We start from the raw sequence: 22539 nt of genomic DNA, 5'->3' as shown, positions 1-22539 counted from the left end.
TTCCCAGACTCAGTTCCCTGTAAATATATTGCTAGGTAGAGTGGTATAGTGGATAGAGAAGAGTTCTGGGCTTGGAGTCAGAATTGGTTTCGAATCCTGCCTCAGACATTTAATACCTATGTGATCCAGGGCAAATCAGTTAACCTCTCTGAGTCACATTTTCCTCATCTGGAAAATGGGGGAAAATGATAGCACCTACTGCACAGGACTATAAAGAGCATCAAACGAGATCACATTTGGTAAACTTTAAAGTGCTATATAATTATTAGTTTCTTGTTCTTCTTGTTGTTATTGTTGTTGGGTATTGGTAAGAGCAGACTAAATGATTTCTAAGATTCTCCAAAGTTCTAGAAAATCACATGACTCTAAAATGCTGCAGGCTAAGTGCCCTTAGGGAATTGCTCAATATTAGGAAAGGGCATATGATTTTGAGTGAATTCCTATGACCCACCCCACCGGCACAGGCTCCCATGCAAATTCCCTTTCTGGCCAAAGTGTGAGACAAAGTGAGCTGGATCCAGTTTCCAGAAGACCCAGTGTTTTTGCATCAACAATCTTAACTCTTCAGCGATTTTCAAGCTCAATATGGGAAATAAATATTGTTCTTATTTCCAGGTGTTTTTTCATCCTGGTTAAACTTGTCTCTCAGCTGTGAACTCAGGATTGGGTTCCCTGAGTTGGGATGGAAGATTTATGTCACACGGTTGGTGCTCATGGTTCTATATACTTCCAACATAGCCCAGAGTGAGACATTAGGGGAAACCCTCTTCTTGTAACCTGGTCCTTATTTTGGGCCACTCAAGCTTACTTAATTTTTTGTAGTGTAGTAGATAGAGTCCTGGACTTGGAGTCAAGAACTGGGTTTGAGCCTTGCCTTACACACTTACTAGCAGTATGCCCTAGGCTAATATGAGCCTAACAGTTAAGTAATGGATGAACAGACTATGACCTATGTATAATTATTTTACTATAATGATGAATATAAAGAATGCAGGGAAATATAGTAAGACATAGGAAGAAAGAAGAAAACAGAGCCAAAAAGAATAATTTATATGATGATGATAACAATTTAAATACAGACAACACAAAGAGGCCTCTGCTCCCTCAAAAGAAACTCAAGTTAATTACAATAGACAACGTTGATACCATGCTACCCAAGTGCAAAGCATTCTTCTGGTTAACAACTGACGGACTTCAAAAGTGGAAGGTGACGTGTACAATTAGTCATAATCATAGCTAACATTTATAGATGATTTTATATATATAACCTTATTTGATCCTCACAACAACCTGTGAGGTAGGTATTATTATTATTATTATTATTATTCCCATTTTACAGATGAAGAAAGTGAGACCAAGAAATTCAGTGTATCCTACAGTTAGTTAAGTGTATGAGGCACAGTCTGAACTCAGGTCTTCCTGACTTCAGTCAACTGCTCCATCTACTGTAACACCTGGTTTACTATTAGGGAGTTTGGCTTAATTATTTTCAAATAGTATAGGGCAGCTAGGTGGCACAGTGGATAGAGCACCAGCCCTGGATTCAGGAGGTCCTGAGTTCAAATCTTACTTCAGACATTTGACACTTACTAGCTGTGTGACCCTAGGCAAGTCACTTAACCCCAATTGCCTCACAAAAGAATAGTATACTTTGAATAAAGAGTCTTGTTGTCAGGAAGTATCTATGATGTCAAAACAAAATATATCAATACTTCATCAATAATAAAAATATTCACAACAAACAATTATAGGACTAAGGTGCCAGCATCTAAGCAAGCATATTCCCTTGAGTCTTTACACACTGGTGATTAAGAGGTCCCTATTGACTGACCATGTATCCCCTTGAAGACAAGATAGCAATTAAACTGGAGTGTGTATGTGTGTGTGTATGTGTATGTTTGTGTGTACATATGTGTTTGTATGTGCATATGCATGTGTGTTAGCTCATTCCCAGATGGAAGAGAGTTGAAGGAGGGACTCAAAAGCAACCCGAGGGTAAAGTCAAGGGCATTAGCACTTCCCCTCTGTCAGAGCTAAGGACAAAGGGCAAAAGAGTGTTCCTAGAAGATCATGAGCAGGATGGTAAGAAGACTAGAGACCATGTCATCCAAGAATCAGCAGAAGGACCCAGGAATGGTGAGCCTGCATAAGAGAAGACTTAGGTGGAATATTTGAAGGATTTTCATGTGAGCTTCAGTTTCCTCATTAGTAAAAATGAGGAAGTAGGATAAGATGATCTTTAAGATTCCTCTGTGATTCTAAATCCTATAATCTCATTTGATCTTCACAATGGCCTAGTAAGGTAGAATTATGCCATTTTACAGAAAAATGAACTGTGGCTTAGTGTGATTAAATAATTTGCCCAGTCACCTAGCTTTTAAGGAGAGGAAACATCTTTCTGATGCCTTATCCTGTGCAATTTCCATCATTCAGAAGATAAATTGCAGGGCTGGCTAAGTGGCGCAGTGGATAAAGCACAGGCCCTGGATTCAGGAGTTCCTGAGTTCAAATCCGGCCTCAGACACTTGACACTTACTAGCTGTGTGACCTTGGGCAAGTCACTTAACCCCCATTGCCCTGCAAAAAAACAAAAAACAAAAAAAGATAAATTGCTCATGATATGGCATGTTGTTTTACAAGGCTTACTCTGAATTCTAATAGGAAAGAATTACACATTGTATCACCAGATCTTAGAGTCTAAGAATCAAACCACCTATTTCATTTTCCTTCTTGGAAAAGTGCACATAAAGGTCTTTCACTCTTCCTCTTTTTCCTCTCTCCCTCACTTTTTTAACCTTCCTTCTTTCCTTCCCCTCTTTCCTCCCTTCTTCCCATTCCTCTTCCCCTCTTTCCCCTCTCCCTTAAAATCGTGGGAAGCAAGGATAGGTAGAAGAAATGTTTGGGGACAGAGTATAGAGTATGGAAGAGAATAATATCAGATAAATTTATAAAGGAGGGAGTAGAGCCAAGTTATGGAGTCCCTTGAATGCTGGAAAGAGAAATATAGACTTTATATAGTTTGGAAGTAAGTAACCACTGAAGTTTTTTTTTTGTTGTTTTTTAAATAGAGTAGTGACATGAACCAGACTTAGGCTATGTGACTTTTCCCATTGCTTCTTTCATATGAACAACTGAATCCTCAGAGACAATCTTCAAGGTGACATTTTGATCTCTGTGAAAAGGAAAATGTGAATTGGTCGGTCACACTTGGCATTCTTTTTGGTTAGCACAGGAGGGTTACAGTTCACCAAGTCTGGATTTCAGTTAAAGTTCTGATCTTTCTATGAACTGGCTTCCAGCCTACTGAGCCCAGAGCAGGGCAGTGTCCCCAAAGTCTAAGGCCCTGCAAGTGGTTCATCAAGGCCATAACATGCCTAATTCTTGTGAAGGTTAAGACTTTTTATCTGTTCTGTACCCTGGGAGGATGACCAAGAGGAAAGAGTAAGGCTGTAGATGTACCACTGGCTGAAACTCATTTGGGGAAATTGTGATGGTGCCTTGTGACAAACAATGCCCTCAGAATCAGATGGGCCTGGGTTCAAATCCCTACTCTGCCGCTTTGGGATCTTGGGCAAGTCATTTTTGCTTTGACTCAGGCTTCAGTTTGCTCATCTTTTTAAAATAAAAGAGGGGCAGCTAGGTGGTGCAGTGGATAAAGCACTGGCCCTGGATTCAGGAGGACCTGAGTTCAAATCCGGCCTCAGACACTTGATATTTACTGGCTGTGTGACCCTGGGCAAGTCACTTAGCCCTCATTGCTCCCCCCCCCCCCCCGCCAAAAAAGAAGAAATGACTGGTGCAAAGAAAAAGAGAACAAAATAAAGGGGGGGGTGGGTAGTTGGACTAAATGACCCCTTCACGTTTCTTCTAGTTCTAAATCCTAAGAACTACGAAGGACAGGGTATGGTAGTTTGGAAAGTGGGGGACCATGATTTTCTTGAAATTTATTTGGAATCATAAGTCCAAAGTCACTAACCTGTACTTACCACTGGGGCATATACCCCAAAGAAGTCAAAGCCAGAAATATAGGTTCAGTATGTAAAAAAAATAATTCTAGAAGCACTTGGGGAAGGGATTGGTGGAGAGACAGTCAGGGGAGGTAGTAATGAAGAAAGACCTTAAAACAAAATAGGATGAATCTAGTTTCCAGACCCCAAAACCTGAGGGAAGGGAATGATCTCTGTGATATAGAGAACATGTTCTAAACAGGTTCGTCTAAAGAGCCAGGAGAACAAGGATTTCCCTTCAGCGTTGCTCTTTCCTTATTAAATCCAGGGGTCAGGCTGTCCTTGACTATTCTATCCATCCTTGTAATAAACCTGGAGAAAGTGCAGGTCTGTCTCCTGCACCAAAAGCCTTGTCCTCTAGATGGTAGCATGGGCTTTGGAAACCCAGGCAGAGAGACTAGCACTGAGCTAAAAAACAGTTTTGACAATAATGTGAACAGAAAAGAAAGAAAGATCAAGGAAACTAGCCTAAGACAAGATTCAGAAGATGAACTTTTAGTCCTGTGGGAGCTTACGCCTTCTTGGTTTGGGGAGCACAGTCTCCCAACAAGACTATTACTGAAAAGTCAAAGGAGGGGAGGAGTATGGTGGGGAAAGCACTGGATTTGGAGCCAAAGAAATGAATGAATGAGTGAATGAAATAATTAATTAATGTATGAATCAACAAACGAATGAATGAATAAATGAATGAATAAAGAACTTATTAAGTGTTTATTAAGCACTGTGCTAAGCATTGTGGATAAAAATAGAAAAATGATATAGTTTTTTCAGATTTGATTGTAAATATCATTTTTGATATTTACTACTTGGGTGTCTCGGCTAAGTTATAGTCCACACTCTGGGCATAGATTTTCTCATCTATTAAATGAGGGTATTGGACTAGAAGATCTCTAGGGTTTCCCCTTCCCCTCTAAATTCTCATTCCTAATTATCTCCCTTCCCAGTTCTTTGTAATGGCTCTTCCACAAATAAAGGCGGGGGCACCATTACAAAACTATTGAACAGAGGAGTCAGAGCCATCTGAAGGCATCTCAGGAGATGCATTTTAGGAGCACTTTGCCATCAGTCATTGTGGATGAAGAGTAATATGGTGCACTCATCAACTTTTGCCCCCAGAGACCTGAGGCTGTTTTACAGAAATTAATGGGCTACACCTGTGAGCCTTCTCTGCCTAGTTGCCCTTCTCCCTTTCCTCCCTAGCTCCTCATTGCTCCCCATCTCTTCTCTCTCAAAGCTGCCCTAAGTGTTTGTTCTAACTGGGGTTCATCTATATACAAACATTTAAAGGTGGCGAAACAAATTGTAGTACACAAATATGATTGAATATTACTGTGCTTGTTAAGGGCTAAAATTCTAGCTAAACTGTCTAAAATATCTAATGAGTGGTCGCCAATAAATTATAAGCTTTAGCAAGAGTTAGACTTTTAAGCATTTATTAAGGAGAATAAGAATTTGGTAAAGAGAGAGAAAAAGGCCTAAATTCCTAGCTATTAAAGGGAGAGCACATTTCTAGCTCCGCTCTCCACCAGAGTCCAAAGGAAAGAGAGCGCGAGACTGAGCGCCAGTCTCTTCCTTCCTCCTCCCACTAGTCCGCGTCACTTCCTGACTCCTGAAGAAAAGACTCCTGGTCTTGCCCTCAAAGACCTTCGCTTCATGGGCAGAACTCTTCTACAGTTAGTATCCAGCAGGTGGCGTTATTCCAATCGTTACAGTCCCCCCTGTTGTTCCTCAAGAAACAAAATGTTTCCTTGACGGAACAGTAAAAAGAATATAATAACTATTGCTAGCTAATAATATGTGAACAACAATATAGAAAAGGAAGAGAGGAAAGTTTTGTCCAGAGGGGCGATTTTTTTTTTGTCCTCATGAACCGACGCTTTGACATTAGTCTTGCAAAGGGAGGGCCTCTGCAGAGAGTACATGTTACAGATGGTGTATATTATAACAGAAAGAGAAAAAAAACAACAAAAACAACAAATCAAAACTGTTCATTTAAAGTCTCTGAAAGTCTTTTCTTAGATGTCCTCTAGGTGTAGTCGTGGAATGGAAGTCTTTTCAGGGGTTGATGTGTGGATGCTGGTAATCAGCCAGGAAAATTTCCTACAAAATTGAGCTTAACACAACTTTAAAATAGCTTTGTCAATAATCAAATCCAACAATGAAAGTTCTCAAAAACATGTCTAAGGGAATTCAGAATCTTAGTTGTTACACATGAAACATATAATAAAACAAAAATTGAACCATTCTTTAAAATTATAATATTACTATAGTCCCCCCTTATGGAGGGTAATTGAGAAGACAATTGCTGCAATATTAATTAATAAAAATAATTTTTATCTTTGTTTTATCACTTTTTGCATCATCTGCCTAATTATCCTCATGCCATTATGAGAAATTAAAAAATCTAATATAATTGGTAACAGGTGTCAAGGCCAAATTCAACACTGTATTTATCATGACACCTGAGATAATTATGGGGGTTACCATAAAAGAACAGAGAAATGATGGGATATGAGCATTCCCACACTTGAGCAATATGTACTGCCCATACAGTATGCCAGGCTTAAAATAGGTGGATGGAATATATGTCCATGCCACCGAACATATTGGAAGAAACTGAGTCAGACTTAATCAGATGCATGGGACTGAGATGTCCATGGCATCAGGCATATAGGAGGGAGCATGGAAGCCAGGTGTAGAAGTGAGATGGGTGGGATGAATACTTCCAGCCATCTGTACAATATTGTGGGGAAAAATAAAATAAAATATTAAACCAAGAGAATCCAACCTCAACATTAGTCAAAAGCCGTTCCCTCGGCCATACCTTGACTTCATGCATGTCTCCCCTCATGTGACAATTCAGTGTCTGCTCTTGCATGTATTCCTCTTGTGATTGGATGGCATCTTGGCCAACTGGCATCTGATAACTCAGAATAAAGGCAATTAATGTCTTAAATGATAAGTTCCCATAATCCAAGTCTCATATGGATTTAAAAATTGAGGATAATAAATGATTGCAAAAAATGTGAATACATCTTGACTCAGAACACAATATATAATTATGCAACAATTTCAAATAATACCCCTTTTTTTTACTTAGTATACAATTACTTTTTTGAAAAATCTGAACATATTTAAATAAAAGTTAAAGCACAACACAATCTCAAAGACAACTTTTACAAATGTTCCCCTCTTTTTTTTTTTTTTGGAATATGCTTATCAAAAATAATACTTCTAGAATCAATTTACACTTGCCATGGCAAACAATTTGCCAGGGAAATGCTTTAAAGAGTTTGATCAAATAATCAGTTGAGAAAAAATAACAAAAACAAACAACTCAGAATATGGGAGCACAATACTCCTAGAATTAACATTGTATAATAAAATCAAAACCATCTTGCAATGTTTCAAAATTAGAGATGAATAAATAGAAAAAAAATACACATGGAACAATAAAAGACAATGAAATTCAAACTAGGGAAATCTAAATGAATATGAACTTAATATTAATAAGAGTATTATAAAATATAAACTTGATCACATGACTATAAAAAGCTTTTACAAATATTCTCCTTGTTTTAAAAACTAAGTATAAAACACAATCTCAAAAGCATGAAAATCTCTATGAAAATAAACCCATACCATTAATTTCAAAATGTAGGTGTAATAGCATAGAAATCCTATGTAACCTCTGAACTGATACTATTAATAATCTGAGTGAATTTAGAACACTTTTGATTCCGATATCTAAAATCCCCAATACTCATATCAATACCTTGCTTCTTACTTCTACATTTCTGTAAAATATATATACTTCCATGGCAAAAGAAGCAGAGTCTTGAACTATGTTGATTGTTATTATTCTTATTCAGCTTAACTTTTTCTTCTTTAACCCCTCTATATTGTCTGTCAGTCTTTTCACCATACAAATGCTTTATAAGATTACTAATTAAAGACAAAAGCAGGTTAGCAAAATTATGAACAAAACGAGCATATCTGGAATTTAAAGGGTTTTCTAAGGTTGTCTCAGAAGCACAGCCAGGCTGGGGAAGGACTGAGCCTGAAGCTGCAAATGTAGTTACAGAAAGTTGAGCATGCGCATCAGATCTCTGGACTTCCCAGGCAGGGGAAGCAATGGGCTTGGCCATAGGAGGAGTAGAGGGTGGGGTCTGGAGAGGAGGGGAGGGACCAGAGCAATTTGAATCAGACTTGATTTTGAACTCAGGCCTGGATTCCTCTTCCCCCACTTTGCCTCCAGGTGCTAGGGGATTAAAAGCTTCTAGAGGGTGGGTCATTGCCTCCAGGCATGCAAAATTAAAGCAACAATTAGTGTTAGAACTGGGAAAAGCTGCGGGAATCTCTTCAGGTTTCTCTGAAAAAGCATGGTTGGGAGAGGGAGAGATATTTCCTTGTGTGAGTAAGTTGCTGGCTCTTTTAACAAAAATAAAAAGAAAAATAGAAAATCCACAAAAACAAAGCATTAACATGATCTTATCCCCCATTTGTCTGGTTAAACAGACTAAAATCAAAAATAGGGTAATTAGGGAGTTTAAAAGGTCCATTCGAAAAAATTTAAAGGAAAACACAGCCAGTACGCCAGTACTTAGCAGTTAAAGGGAGAGGGAGGGGAAATTTCTTACCCAACCAGAAGATCAGAAGACTGAAGTTTAGCTTTCCTCTTCGTGGTCAGCCATCTGTTAAGGGCTAAAATTCTAGCTAAACTGTCTAAAATATCTAATGAGTGGTCGCCAATAAATTATAAGCTTTAGCAAGAGTTAGACTTTTAAGCATTTATTAAGGAGAATAAGAATTTGGTAAAGAGAGAGAAAAAGGCCTAAATTCCTAGCTATTAAAGGGAGAGCACATTTCTAGCTCCGCTCTCCACCAGAGTCCAAAGGAAAGAGAGCGCGAGACTGAGCGCCAGTCTCTTCCTTCCTCCTCCCACTAGTCCGCGTCACTTCCTGACTCCTGAAGAAAAGACTCCTGGTCTTGCCCTCAAAGACCTTCGCTTCATGGGCAGAACTCTTCTACAGTTAGTATCCAGCAGGTGGCGTTATTCCAATCGTTACATGCTGTAAGAAACAACAAATACAATGAAGAAAGAGAAGCATGGAAAGACTTAACGGGAACTGATGATGCAAAGTGAAATAAACCAGCCAGGTTTATAAAATATAATTAAGTTAGGAGGCGGCTAGGTGGCACAGTGGATAAAGCAACGGCCCTGGATTCAGGAATACCTGAGTTCAAATCCAGCCTCAGACATTTGACACTTACTAGCTGTGTGACCCTGGGCAAGTCACTTAACCCCCATTGCCCCGCCGAAAGAAAAAATATAATTAAGTTGAAACAAAGTCTAAAATCATATATTAAATAATACTCTTATATTTTATAAATATTGTTATACATAATTATTAAAATTAAAATAAAAGTCAGGGAATCAATATTACCCAGTGATTACAAGGTAAATGGAAAGAACAGCAACCATCAAATAATGGAAAAGGAATGTTGCAAAACTAAATGTCAACAAACAAACTTGCCTACAAAGAAGAGATATGAGAAGACTTCTTTCTCTACTCCTGTTGAGGGCGCAGAGCACTCCAGAAGTTCTCTGGGGTACATCAAGGAATCTTCTCCTTGAGAAACTAAACCAGAGTATAGATATGCCTAGAGAGATAAGTGGAACCAGATCAGACTTCAGGACCTCCACCCTTCTTTCTGATCTCCCTTACCCCAGGGGAGATAACTTTGGGTGTGGCTGTAGCCTTTGTGTCCTGAAGAGAGAGATGGCTTGAGAGATCTGTAGTAGCCACCCCTCACCCAATTCCTCTAGCCACCACCAGTGGGGGATGGTCCTCCCTCACTAAAGGAACTTTCCACAGTCAAATGGTCACCCCTCCCCCATCAGTCCTCTATAAATGTACCTGCCAGTCTCCTGCTTCAGGAGATTGGTACCTCAGAGCCAGGTGCTTTGTTCCATATCTATCTCCCCATGAGAAGTCCAAGGATTTCTTTCATGGATTCCCTTCCCTCCCCCCTTCCCTTCCCTTGCCCCTAAATAAACTACCATCTTATTCTAACTGCTTTTGTGTGCAAGAGGGTGTAATTCTTTAAAGAGGAATTCCTAAGAGCCCCTACCCCTAACCCAAACCCGTACCCCATTTCCCCCATAACACTCCTTTTCAGAGGTGGAAGGTGGGGAGAGGTTTGTGGTTGTGGAACACTGCATATATTATAAGTTTTTTAATGTAATGATTGGTTTTACACATTTTTTTCCTCTATTTTTTCTATAATTTTTTGTTTAAGGAACAACTCTCAAGACTATAGAGAGGGATGGATATAGGGGGAAATACTTTCCAAATGATACCAATAAAATTTTAATTAAAAAATTATAGAAACCATAAAAAGTCTATGTAATGTGCTCCATGTTAGCCCAAAATGACTAAGGCTATATGATGGGAAGAAAACTGCTGCCATGGGCCAAGTGTGTGCTGAGGTTCTGTCCCTTGTTTCTAGTTGTGATGGTCAAGGGGAACACCAGGATGATTTATTTAAGGGATTGGGAGGGGCAGGTAGCAGAGAGAGTCTATGACAAGGTAGCTTTATCCCTGGAACCAAAACTGGAAACTAGCTTACTGCCCTAGCTCCAAGCTCTATGGCCTCTGTGAATCTGCCATATCTTCCCCACATGAAGGAAGTATACTGCTAGACTGACCTCCCCTATCCTTAGGCTATGGCTTGTAGTGTCAGGGCATTTTAGGTCACCTTTAGCTATAAATTTCTTCATTGCTATTAGCTGATGTCACCACCCTGTTGTGGTTTAGATTAATGTCATTGTCTTTTGTGTTACACACCATTTGAGAGGAGTGACTTGGCAGACTAGAGGAGGTGTTTAATAGTATTTTCTCCATTGTGCCCACACCTGCCTGAGAAGGGCTGTCTTTTCCTAACAGGTTGGTGAGAGCTGACCAACTCAGCGGAAAGAATGCTAAATTTTTTTTTCCCTTAAGAGACTGGTTCAAATTGTTACTCTTGGGGCAGCTAGATGGCACAGTGGATAGAGCACCGGCCCTGGAGTCAGGAAGTACCTGAGTTCAAATCCAGCCTCAGACACTTAACACTTACTAGCTGTGTGACCCTGGGCAAGTCACTTAACCCCAATTGCCTCACTAAAAAAACAATCCAAAAACAAATCCTTACTCTTTCATTTACCATTTGTTTGGCCTTGGGCAACTCACTTAATTCATGTGGGCCTCAGTTTCCTCATCTGTAAAATAAGAGGGTTAAACTAGATGACTTCTGAGGCCCCTTCCAGTTCTTAATCTATAATGCTATGATCATCTTATATTTGACCTTTCTAGTCAAGTGAGTATAATTTTAAGGGGGAAAATATGGGCACTTTCAAGTCAGACAATTACAACCTTAAGGAGAAAGTATTTAGACTGTTGGGAATTCCAATTTACTAGTGATCCCTTTCAAGATGAATTCTGTGATTCTTTGCCTTTCAAAATGTTAAGGTCTGGATGTTATACCAAGTAATTTTCTGTATTACTCAGGGAGCAGAAGACCAGACCAGTACGGAATTATTTTCTGGCTCAGCCTCTTCGGCTACTCAAATGAGATTCAAATTTCTGATTTGAATGAATTGGCTGGTAGTAATTGTTATTTAAAATGTTAAGCACCAGTTCAGGTTACTTTAAAGGTCTCTGCCTCATTCCCCTTATCTTTCCCAACATTCCCATCTCTATACCAGTTCCCAATCTGTGTGTCTTTCTCCTTCTTTACTATTCAAATAATAAAATTTGAATGACAGGACCTTACCACTAAAGAGAATTTAAGCTAAGGTCACTTAGTTAAGCTCAGAGTTGCTGCTATTCCCTTCATCTTCCATCCACCCCCCCTCCCCCAAAAAAAGCAAAACCATTTTTTTAAAATGAGTACCCAACTCAGGCCAAGAGCTGCAAGACTGCAGAGCCTCCTTGTAACAGCCTGACCAGCACAATCTTGTCCAGGAATTGTCACTAATTTGTGTTTGGGAGCCCAGCCTAATCAATTAATCATAAAATCAAAGATCTACAGCTGAAAAGAACATCAGATGTCATATGGGCCAACCACAGCATTTTCCAGATGAGTGAACAGGGGCCCAGAGTGGTCCAGTGTCTTACCCTTGATTACAGGGGTAGTAAGCATCACAGATGGGATTTAGGATTTTAGGAACATAGATTTCAAACCCAAAAGAACTTTAAAGGCTAGATTCTAATCCAACTGACAGGGGGGTTGGGCCAACCAGCTAAAGAACAGACACACCTGAGAAGTAAGGGAATTAAGCCCATTAGGTGTGGCTGCCAGGGGACAGAGGTAACTCCGGAAGTCAGCACCACCACCCCTCCATTGTCAGGTGCTGGTCACTCCATCTACCAGCCATAAAAGCTTTTGCCTTTCTTCTGTTGGAGGAGAAACATGTCTCAGAGAATCTTGTCTCTAAGCCATTTTCTCCCCTTGAGGGAAATCACTTCCTTTTTGGTCACTTTCTCTAAGCACCCAAATAAAAGACTATTTTATTCTAATTCGATTGTGTTCTTTAAAGAGGAATACCTAAAGATGCACCCACCACCACCTCTTTTGGGGGGGGAGGGGCAGGGCAATGAGGGTTAAGTGACTTGCCCAAGGTCACACAGCTAGTAAGTGTCAAGTGTCTACAGTCAAATTTGAACTCAGGTCCTCCTAAATCCAGGGCTGGTGCTTTATCCACTGTGCGGCCTAGCTTCTCCTGACCATACCACATCTTTCCCCTGTGATACAACACTGTTGTTGTTTTTTTACACTTAGAGAAGTTCAATGACTTACCCAAACTCTCAGAGGTAAGTAAGAGGCAGCATTTAAACTTAGGTCCTTTGACTCTTGATTCAGCATTCTTTCTACTGCTGTGGGATCATAAACAGGGATAGCTATGTGGTGCAGTGGATAAAGTGCTGGGCCTGGATTCAGGAAGACTCATCTTTGTGAATTCAAATCCAGCCTCAGAACCTTAAAAGCTAGGTGACCCTGGGCAAGTCACTTAACCCTATTTGCTTCAGTTCCTCATTTATAAAATGAGCTGGAGAAAGAGATGGCAAATGGCTCATTATCTTTTCCAAGAAAACTCCAAATGGTGGTATGAAAAGTCAGACACCACTGAAAACAATCTAACAACAACAATAAGGATCATAAAGCAATGTGGAAGCAAATTCAGGAGTCACCTCTCATTTTATACTTGAAGAAAATGAGTCCTCATAGGTAATGTACCTTATATTCTGAAATGTAAGGTCTTCCACAACCTGGCTCTGACTTCCCTATTTGGGATCATATCCTGTTGCTTCCTTTCAGATACTCAACACTCTAGCCAAAGTGGACCACTGAACCTTAGCTGAACTTGTTCCTGCCCTCTCCCAACTCTATGCATTCACCCAGATTTATCTCCATGAAATCCTTCCTTTCCTTTAAGACTCATCTCAGTATTGCCTCCTCAAAGAAGTCTTCCCAGATTCATCCCACAAGAAATAAGCACCCCTCTCTCTCCATTTTCCCCTCACACATGCTAGACATTTAATAAAAATATGCATTTTTAATCACTGAATTGAGTTTGGGATGGGCAGTATGATGTTTTGTCAAGAATATTATCTTCTAAGGAAGAGGACTTGAATTTCTGTCCTAGCTCTATTTACCAACTCTTGGTGCCTCCGTTTCTTCATCTATAAAATGGAATAGTGCACAAAGTACCAACCTTACAAAAGAGATATGAGAAAAAGGTTTTGTGAACTTAAACCACAACAACTATTTTTTCCTCATGACTCAGAGATTCCACTGGTATACATGTACCCCCCAAAGAAAGGAAGGAAAGAAAAGTCCCATGTATACCAAAATAGTCATAATAATACTTTTCTCTAATATCAAAGAACTGGAAATAAAGCAAATGCCCATCAACTGGGGATTGGCTACACAAGCTGTGCTACATGAATGTAACAGAATATAATTGTGCTATAAGAAATGACAAATATGAAGAATTCAGAGAAACAGCAATAGACTAGCATGAAGCAAAACCAGGAAAGCAATGTACATGGCAACAATCTGTGCAAGAAGAAGAGTCCAAGAAAGCTGAATGCCATGCAATTATAACAGTCTTGAGAGGAGGAGGACTATGGGCATGGCATGTTGCATATGCTCTCAGATGTAGTTGAGATGTCATTTGGTAATGCTTAAATGTTTTAGTGGGTTTTTTTAAAGGTGAACTTACTAGGGGAGGGTTTGGGGAGGGGAATATCTGGATATAACTATAATGTAAAAACAATAGGCACCAATAAAACATACAAAAAATCCCCACCAAAGAAACACAACTCTAAAGTGCTAAGTAAATGAGTTCTTATTACTGCCTATGTGATTTTAAACAGGTCACTTCCCTTCTCTGGGGCTCAGTTTCTCTACCTGTAAAAGGAAGGATTAAAATAACAAGGTCCTGAAGGTCCCTTCCAGCTTTGGCATTTCATGATGCCACTAACTGAGAACAAGCCACAGAAGGAAAAGAGAGAATCAGAAGGGTAAGAGAGGAAATGCAGATAGGATCTGAAAGGGATGATGAGAGGGTTGCCAGAGACTTGCCTACCTCACAATATTGCCCAGAGCCCTGCCCTGAACACACTTCCTGTTCCTAGAGAAAATCTCCTTGAACATAATTATGATCAGGAAAGACAGAGGTATATCCTACTGAATAGATCAGCGGAGACAGCTGACATCTGTATCCAAGCAGATGCACAGCTGGGTTTCAAACGTGCTGCATGAGCTGTGTATATGGAACATCCTTCAAGCTCTGGATAAAGATGGATGATCCTTCAGGTTGGGCCTCTGTTTGGGGGGAGGGGAGGCTAAGGAGGGGTGATATAAGCTTTTCTCTTTTTAAAACTCATCCTTTATCAGAATTATGCTATTTTAGAACCAGAAGGGCCCTGACCCTAAAGGTCCAGGTTAATCCAGGGGTTCCTAGCCTCTGTTGCATATCATGGCTCTCTTTGGCAGACTGGAAAAGCCTAAGGACCCTTTCTCAGAATAAGGTTTTTAAGTCCTCAAAATAAAATGCATAGGGTACGTTAAGTCTAAAATTCTAGCTAAACTGTCTAAAATATCTAATGAGAGGTTGCCAATAAATTATAAGCTTTAGCAAGAGTTAGACTTTTAAGTATTTATGAAGGAGAATAAGAAGTTGGTAAAGAGAGAAAGGCCTACATTCATCTACCTATCCAAGGGAGAGCGCATTTCTAGCTCCCCTCTCCTCCAGAGTCCCCAGGAAAGAGCCTCAGTCAGAGCGCCAGGCTCCCCCTTCTTCCTCCCACACGCAAACATTACTTCCTGATGCCAAAGAAAAGACTCCTGGTCTTGCCCTCAAAGACCTTCACATGGCGGAACTTTTCTACAGTAAGTCTCCAGCAGGTGGCATCATTCCAATCGTTACAGGTAAAAAAAAGGAAATTAAAGGCTAGTAAAAATAAATATGTAATCATTTTCCCTATCTAACTTCAGTGACCTGAAATCTATCCATGGAGATCAGAGGATTCCTGATTAAGAACCCTCAATTATAGGCCAATGTCCTCACTTTACAGAGGAGAAAACAAGTTGGGGGGAAGGAAACAAGGATTAGTAGATAGAGATCTGTAAAGGAAGAAGATCCAGTTTTATGTCCTGCCTATGACACATACTGTGTGACCCTGGATAAGTCATTAATCTCTCAGAGAATGCTCTGGGCAACTATCTAAGACTATAAATTCTAGTGTATAATAATAACATCAACTATGTGCCAGGCACTGTGATAAGCATTTTATAATTACTATCTCAGTTGATACAACAACCCAGAGAAGTAGACACTATTATTATCCCCACTTTACAGATGAGAAAGCTAAGGCAAAGTGATTTGTCCAGGGTCACACAACTAGTGAGTGTCAGAGGGCAGAGTGAAGCTCAGGTCTCCCTGACTCCAGACTGGAGCTCTATTCACTATGCCAGACCAGCTGTCCCAAGACAAAGATGTTAACCAGCATTTGTAAAGGGAGTTTCCTCACCTAGGAGTTCCCTCTACCAATGAAGTTTCAGGTCCAGTCTTTTTTTTTTGAGTTTTTTTTTGCAGGGCAATGAGGGTTAAGTGACTTGCCCAGGGTCACACAGCTAGTAAGTGTCAAGTGTCTGAGGCCGGATTTGAACTCAGGTACTCCTGAATCCAGGGCTGGTGCTTTACCACTGTGCCATCTAGCTGCCCCCTCAGGTCCAGTCTTTATCCCTTCTATTCAAAGCTAGAAGGAGCCTTAGAAGATAGAGTCCAACCCCATCATTTTACAGATGAAGAAACAAGCACAGAGAAATCAGGTGCTTTGCTTTGGGTTATACAGCTAAGTGTCTGAAGAAGGATGTGAAGCTAAATCCAGGGTGTGTTCATTCTCTGTCTATCTTTGTCTCTCTCTGTCTCTCTTTGTCTCACTCTGTCTGTCTCTGTCTCTGTCTCTGTCTCTCTCTGTCTCTCTCTCTGTCTCTCATTATGCCTGAAGCTACACCATGACCTAGTAGGAGAGGGAGGACTTCAGCTCAGGTCTAGTGACTGATGGCTAGTCTGGTGTTCTTTCCTGTAAACTACACTGACTTCTGGGCACTCTTTGCTCAAAGGGAGTCAATCTTCTCCTTTGGGAACTGGAGTGTGGGCTGTATTTGTTTCCTAGCCAGCCTGGGTTATTGCTGATGTGATGACTTCCAAGGAGATCTCTTCTCTTCTCAATCCAATTCTTTTTTCCTATGATCTATGATCCTCTGAACTCTTAAACCATTTCTGCTGCCTTTCTTTCTTGGAAGAGCCACTCATTGGCTTACAACACAGCAATTACCATAAGAAGTTCTTCATAAATAGCATGTCCAGTGTGGCACAGCTGACCCTATGCCTTTCTCCAAAACCTAGGCTACTTAACCAAGAGTTCATGAATTTGTTTTTAACACTTTAATAAATATATTTTCATAGAATTGATTTCCTTTGTAAATGGAGATGTGGAATTCCCAAGTGATAAGAGAGCTTAGCATGACATTCCCTTCATGTTGGATGCCTGGGACATATGACCAAAAATATGGGTTAAGTCAAACCTGAGGTGACATGTAGATAATCTTTATATACATATAATATATATGTGTGTGTGTGTGTATGCATGTATATAGATGTATGTATATGTGTATCTGTATGCGTATATTATATGTTAAATGTATGTGTATATGTACATACAACTACATGTCACCTCAGATTTTACTTAACTCCTATATATACACACTATAAACTAATATATGTGTATGCATGTGGATATGTGTATGCATATGTATGTGTGTATATATGTGTGTGTATATATACACACATACATGTGTGTATATATATGTGTGTGTGTATGTGTGTGTGTGTATATATATATATATATATATATATATATATATATATATAAGTTTTTTTGATTCTGCTACCCATAAAATCCTGTCACAATATTTGCATTTGGTGCTCCTTTAGAGTAGGGACTATTTTTGAACCTTTTTGTTCTCCCTAGCTCTTAGTGTAGAGGAGGAATGTAGTAGTAGCTTGTTGTTAGTTCTTCATTCTTGAAGAGAACCTATGATATCCAAAAGGTGATGTTTACACCTAGTTCCTGAGACTTAATAAGTGCTTAAGAAATGCTTATTGATTGATTAAAGTCAGTCTCAATACTAGTTTCCCCACCTTTAAAACAAAGGAGTTTGACTAGTTGATCCATAGGGTCTTTTCCTGGTCTGATATTCTGCGGTTCTGTGACACATTGCTGTTCAAGAAGATGGTGGAGAGGGCAACATTGTCCAAGCAGTGCTAGCCCAGCATCTGCACAGGAGACAACTTGATTCATTTGTACCTAGGAGAGAGATCCTCCCCAAGTGTTTTCCAAGGAAGGTGTGAAGATCTGGGTTCTAGGCTTGTCTGTGACCTTAAGCGAGTTACTTTCCTGCATGGACTTATAGTTTCTTACTCTACTAAAGGAAGAGCTTGAAATAGCTGTTTCCTGAGACCCCCTTCCAGATGCAACATTTTATATTCTCTGTTCTGAGGTCCTTCCAGCCCTGACATTCCATGATTCTAGGATTCCTTGAGTAAAATGACATTATGGCTTTTGAACCTGATTTTCTTGGAATGAATACTGTTGGGTTCATGAGATTACAGGCTGAGAGCTGAAAGGGTTCTTAGAGGCCATCTAGTTCAGCTCTCTCATGTAACAAAAAAGGAAAGTAAGGCCTAGAGAAGTAACATGGCTGGCCCCAAGTCATACAGGTGGAGGACGCAAGATTTGAACCCAGGTCCTCTAACTCCAGATGCAGCACAATTTTTTTTTAATAATAAACATTTTTATTTAAAGTTTTGAGTTCCAAATTTTTTCCCTACTTCCCTCCCTCCCCTCTCCCTTCCTGAGGCAGTAAGCAATCAGATATGGGGTATACAAGTGTAATTATGTAAAACCTTGCCATATTAGTCATTTTGTATAAGAAAACTCAAATAAAAGAACAAAAATGAAAGAAATAAAGCGAAAAATAGCCTGCTTCAGTCTGTGGTCAATCAATATCAGTTCTTTCTCTGGAGGTGGGTAGTAAGCTTCATATTGGTCCTTTGGAATTGTCTTGGATCATTGTATTGTTGAGAATAGTTAAGTCATTCACAGTTCTTCATTGAACAATAGTGCTGTTACTGTGCACAATGTTCCCCTGGTTCTGCTCACTTCACTATATATCAGTTCATGTAATTCTTTCCAGGCCTTTCTGAAATCATCCTGCTTGTCATTTCTTACAGCATAATAATATTCCATCACCATCAGATACCACAGCTTGTTTAGCCATTCCCAAGTCGATGGGCATCCCTTTGATTTCCAATTCTTAGACACCACAAAAAAAGCTGCTGTAAATATTTTTGTACATATAGGTCCTTTCCTCTCTTTTTTAATGTCTTTGGGATATTGCTAGATCAAAGGGTAAGTACAGTTTGATAGCCCTTTGATCATAGTTCCAAATTGCTCTCCAGAATGGTTGGATCTGTTCACAAGTCTACCCACAGTGTATTATGTGGCACTCTTTTCACCATGCCATGCTGGTTCTGTGATATGTAACTTTCTCACCAAAGGGAAATTCAGGGTCTCTTTTCTACAGTGGTGGGGGAAGGATGAAGGATTAATCTCATCAGTGAATTAGGTGTCTATCTTCTTGGGGAGACTGAACCTCAGTTCTAACTCTTGGATCTGAACTCTTCTTGGTAATTCCTTTGCTCAGAATTGATATTAGCAAAACCTAGCTCCACTAATGACTTAACTGTTATTTACCTTGAAACCCCAACCCAGAGTTAGGCTGCCCATGGCACCAAGGCTGTCCCTGGGAGGTGGGGGTTGAATGTGTGCACCCTGTATTCTGTTATGGTTTAGCAGGTGCTCCTCCCCACTGCACAGCCAGGCTCCATTCCTCCTGTTTATCCTTTAAACAAGCCAAGGCTCCCCACTGTCATTTGGAGGGAGAGAGGAAGGGGGGAGTCATGTGTAGAGCAGATCAGGCCTGTTTAAACCATCCTTGGGACCTGCTGCCCAACGCCAAAGCTGGCTTCCCATTGGCTTGGAAATTGAAAGGGATAACTAACTGCTGCCTTATCTTTTTTCAGGCACAAGTAGAGCAGATGGAGTCAGATAGAGTTAGCCCTGTTGTGTAATGAATGAGCCCTAGGTTAGCAGTCAGGAAACATGACTGAGTCTCAGTTCTGATTCTACCTCTGACGTATAGTAAAATTTTAGGCAAGTCACCCCAGCCCTGTGGGCCTCAGTTTCCAAATGTGTCAAGTAGAGATAAAGAAACCCTGCCATTCAATTCACAGGTGAGATTCAAATGAGAAAATGTATATGAAAATACTTTGAGAAGAATATAATGCTATAAAAATTCAAAGGATTGTTAGTGTTGTCTGGATACTCTTGCTATTTTAAAAGCATTTATTCATTTTTACTTAAAGACACCTCTTCGGGGCTAGCTAGATGACACAGTGGATAAAGCACCAGCCCTGGATTCAGGAGGACCTGAGTTCAAATCTGGTCTCAGACACTTGACACTTACTAGTCATATGACCCTAGGCAAGTCACTTAACCCTCATTGCCCCACCCAAAAAAGAAGAAGAAGAAGAAGAAGACGAAGAAGAAGAAGAAGAAGAAGAAGAAGAAGACACCTCTTCCAGGCAGCTTTCCCAGACTATTCCTTTCCCTTCCTCCATGGTACTCTCAAAAATTCTTTGGGACATCTAGAGAGAGACTCCCTCCAATGGCACTGAACTAGATCTGGGAACCCATGGGAATTGGAATTTTCCCACCTCATTATCCTGGAACAGAGCTATCCACCTGGGAAGACTGAACAGTGAGGTTGAGGCCTCACTGAATAACCAAAGTGTCAACAATGAGAAGGATTTTTGCATTTGTACTGTTCTTCTGTGCTCTCAGATGTAGTCACCACTATGATGTAGAGAACATATTTATTATTACTACTATTTGACAAAAGAAGAGACTGAGGTTCATAGGGATTAAGGGAGTTGAGTATAGTAGGTGCTGATAAATATGAATAAATATTAATTCATATTTCTACATGCCTGGAAGGTCTCCAAAGTGCTTTCTACACAGCAGTAGAATTTAGGGCTCGTAAAACACTCTACTCGTATTATCTCATTTGATACGTATGACAATTCTATGAAGCAGGTGCTATTATTATCCCCACTTTCCAGATAAAGAACCTGAAGTTCAAAAATATTACATTACTTGCCCAGGTATACACAGTCAGTAAGGGAGGAGAGGAGGGAGGGAGGGAGGACAATGATAGAGCTAGAGCTTGGACAAATTTCTTTCTACTAGATCTGGGGTTCTTAACCTCAGGTTATGGTAGCCTGATGAAACCTATAGACCCTTTCTCAGAATTATATATATATACATATATATATATGTGTGTGTGTATATATATGTATTTATGTATGTATATACATGTGTGTGTGTATATATATATATGGGGGGCAATGAGGGTTAAGTGATTTGCCCAAGGTCACAGCTAGTAAGTGTCAAGTGTCTGAGGCCAGATTTGAACTCAGGTCCTCCTGAATCCAGGGCTGGTGCTTATCCAATGTGCCACCTAGCTGCCCCTTTACTTTTTTTTAGAATAATAGTTTATTATAAATAAGAGGCATAGCATTAAACAGGTGGCCACATATTGAAATAGTTATGAAATTTTTTCAACTCAAATTCATAGCCCTCAGGTTAAGAACCCTAACACTGGACTCTATTCCCTCCCTTAATTCCTTCTAGAAACCTAGGATAATAAGTTGGCTTGGTGAAGTATCCCTTATGCCCCAGAATTCCTATCAAGAGAGGTGATCAGTGGATTGGGAATACCCTGACAATAGAAACTCTTCATTCCACATCCAGTTTCAGACTAACTTCAGAGACAGGATCACTTCCTAAAAGCAGTTGACATGGGAGAGAGAGCTGACTTGGAAGGGTACAGTCTGCAGGTGGGATAGGGTCATGGAGTTTACTTTCTGCTCCAAATATTTCCTTTTTCATGCCTCTTGCCAGGGTTTAGGGAACCATTTCCCTCCCTCTCTTTGCCCCAACTACCTATCCTTCCATAAGATCTGTCTCTACTCGTGCCCCAATCTGTGTAAGAGGCTGCCTCATGCTGCTGGATCTCACAGCTGAAATAGCCTAATGAAGGTCTCTGACTTAGGGACCATAAACTCACTGACCCATCACTACCTGGGCCATTCATTAAGTCCTGGCTCTGAGCCTGGATCCAAGGAATTATAAAATGTGAGGTGACCAGATCCAGTAGGTTCCATGTCTCCACATACCTGAACAAGTCTCAGATGCTTTCTCTGTACATGTTAACTTTGAGAAGGAGCAGGATTCAGGTGGTGCTATGAAAAACAGATTACCAAAGAACAGAGATCCAAAGGGACTACCCTAGAGAATGGTTCGACAATTCCCCAGCTCTCCCCTCAATTTGTCTCTTTCCTTCCTTTCTAGGCAGGAGTGAATCCAACTCAAGCTTTGATTCTGTTTCTGACTTCTACAGTTTCAAGATATTCTACCAGAACTTAGTCTTTCCATGGGCTCTTAAGTTTTGTTTTTTTTTAATGTCACAGATCACTTTGGTGGTCTGGCAATGCCCATGAGCCACTTCTCGGGATAATATTTGTTGCCTACATTTGTACCTGAATGAAATGGTGGATTTCAGTTAGAGGTTAGAAAAAATAAAGATCTTTCCCTCATCCAAATTCATGAACTACCCTCCCACCCCGCTGAAATCTATCCATAGATCCCTTAATAAATGAGTATTTGAGATAAGATTCAAACCCAAGTCTCTTGATCTCAACTCATTTACTATACCATATTACCTGTCAAGTCATATCACTTCTTTAGAACTCAGTTTCCTCACTTATAAAATAGATGATGTATGAATAAAA

This window comes from Dromiciops gliroides, chromosome 2 (genome assembly GCF_019393635.1).
Source record: "Dromiciops gliroides isolate mDroGli1 chromosome 2, mDroGli1.pri, whole genome shotgun sequence".
In the NCBI taxonomy this organism is placed as follows: Eukaryota; Metazoa; Chordata; class Mammalia; order Microbiotheria; family Microbiotheriidae; genus Dromiciops; species Dromiciops gliroides.
This window is presented reverse-complemented; position numbering follows the sequence as displayed.